This window comes from Sinocyclocheilus anshuiensis, unplaced genomic scaffold (genome assembly GCF_001515605.1).
Source record: "Sinocyclocheilus anshuiensis isolate Anshui unplaced genomic scaffold, SAMN03320099.WGS_v1.1 scaffold169, whole genome shotgun sequence".
Classification (NCBI taxonomy): Eukaryota; Metazoa; Chordata; class Actinopteri; order Cypriniformes; family Cyprinidae; genus Sinocyclocheilus; species Sinocyclocheilus anshuiensis.
The window spans coordinates 3,620-5,944 of NW_015539818.1; the positions used below are offsets into that span (position 1 = coordinate 3,620).

At 48.2% G+C, this 2,325-nt stretch overlaps 2 non-coding genes across 2 annotated transcripts; both read right to left on the minus strand.

Annotated features, from left to right (window-relative positions):
• Positions 1-59: 59 nt before the first annotated feature.
• On the minus strand, positions 60-132 carry trnaf-gaa (transfer RNA phenylalanine (anticodon GAA)). The gene has a single exon. It is a non-coding gene; the product is annotated as a tRNA-Phe (tRNA).
• A 1,157-nt stretch (positions 133-1,289) lies between these two features.
• Positions 1,290-1,362, minus strand: trnaf-gaa (transfer RNA phenylalanine (anticodon GAA)). The gene has a single exon. It is a non-coding gene; the product is annotated as a tRNA-Phe (tRNA).
• Positions 1,363-2,325: the final 963 nt, after the last annotated feature.

A 2,325-nucleotide genomic window follows, 5' to 3' on the forward strand; every position in this document is an offset into this window, starting at 1 on the left:
AAAAGCAACTGACCCGCGAGCATCTGAATGGTGTCCAAAAAGCACTGACTGCTCCCCTATGCCGAAACCCGGGATCGATCCAGGAACCTTTAGATCTTCAGTCTAACGCTCTCCCAACTGAGCTATTTCGGCCTCAGTGCAATATTCTATAACCGACTGAGTGACCCACTCAATGCAACACGAGCAGTAGGTAAGAGACCAAGTAGAAGGACAAGACGTCGACGTTGAAAGACGAGTAGAGCAGTAGGTAAGAGACCAAGTAGAAGGACAAGACGTCGACGTTGAAAGACAAGTACCTAACACTGCCGTGAAGGCTCACAGAGAAGTGACGCTTTCCAAGAAACTCCTTTCTGCCGTACCTCCACTGGCTTGTGCTGCCTTCTCAAACCAATATTGAGAAAAATGGCAAGGAAAACGACACGAGGCAACTGCAGACGGCTACCCTGCAGCGCAGCCCATCGAAGCCATCTCAGAAACGACACCTCATTTCAGTGCAAGCGCTCTAAGCCAACGAGCTAAGTGGTCAACCAAGCTTAAATTGCAGACGAGGAACAAAGAAGAACAGCGAGATGCGGGCTTGAATATGCGCAGAAGCAGCACTAGTCTTACTTGACGGCAGCTTGCGATTGGCCCAGAGAAGTCAGTAGGGATGGATACTGCTCAAGAAATTAGGCACCAAAGACAGAGGTGGGCTCGTCCAGGATTTGAACCTGCGACCTCTCACACCCAAAGCGAGAATCATAACCCTACATATTGTGGCACTGGCACACACATCATGCTGTTTTAGCTGAAGAAAAATTGTCTGAGCTCTGTAATGCTTCTTCACAGGAGGTAACGGTGACACCAGTCTGCTAAATTTAGTTCTACGTTGTTTCTGTTCAGTTTATTGTGTGTTCTAGATTCTTTGGGGATACTCACCATATCAGATTCATCACATTTGCACGGTTAAATGAGGCCACTGTATCACTCCCTTTCAAGACACACTGCCACGGAGAAGGTTGTGGCATAAGTTCCTATTTGCGAAGCAGTGCCAATCAAAATCAGGAAGGTTCCACCAAGATTTGAACTTGGATCACTAGATCCAGAGTGCTAACCGTTACACCATTAAACCAAGCGGATCACTGGATTCAGAGTCCAGAGTGCTAACCGTTACACCATGGAAGCAAGCACCGACAGAATCGTCTGCCCTTCTGTTTGCAATGTAGTAATGACTGAGAAGGAGACACTGCAAAAAGCAACTGACCCGCGAGCATCTGAATGGTGTCCAAAAAGCACTGACTGCTCCCCTCTGCCTAAACCCGGGATCGAACCAGGGACCTTTAGATCTTCAGTCTAACGCCCTCCCAACTGAGCTATTGCGGCCTCAGTACAATATGCTATAATTACTTCTACGTTGTTTCTGTTCAGTTTATTGTGTGCTCTAGATTCTTTGGGGGCACTCACCATGTCTGATTCATCACATTTGGACGGTTAAAGGAGGCCACTGTAACACTCCCTTTCAAGACACACTGCCACAGAGCAGGTTGTGACATAAGTTCCTCTTTGCCAAGCACTGCCAATCAAAATCAGGCAGGTTCCACCGAGATTTGAACTTGGATAACTGGATCCAGAGTGCTAACCGTTACACCATGGAACCAAGGAGCAGCAGGGGCGTATGCACTTCTGTTTGCAATGTAGTAATGACTCAGAAGGAGACACTGCGAAAAGCAACTGACCCGCGAGCATCTGAATGGTGTCCAAAAAGCACTCACTGCTCCCCTCTACCAAAACCCGGGATCGATCCAGGGACCTTTAGATATTCAGTCTAACGCTCTCCCAACTGAGCTATTTCCAGACGTCGACGTTGAAAGACAAGCACCTAACAATGCCGTGAAGGCTCACAGAGAAGTGACGCTTTCCAAGAAACTCCTTTCTGCCGTACCTCCACTGGCTTGTGCTGCCTTCTCAAACCAATATTGAGAAAAATGGGAAGGAAAAGGACACGTGGCTCGAGTCAACTGCAGACGGCTACCCTGCAGCGCAGCCCATCGGAGCCATCTGAGCCATCTCACCTCATTTCAGTGCAAGCGCTCTAAGCCAACGAGCTAAGTGGTCAACCAAGCTTAAATAGCTTAAATTGCACAAAGAAGAAAAGCGAGATGCGGGCTTGAATATGCGCAGAAGCAGCACTAGTCTTACTTGACGGCAGCTTGCGATTGGCCCAGAGAAGTCAGTAGGAATGGATACTGCTCAAGAAAAGAGGCACCAAAAACAGAGGTGGGCTCGTCCAGGATTTGAACCTGGGACCTCTCACACCCAAAGCGAGAATCATAACCTTACATATTG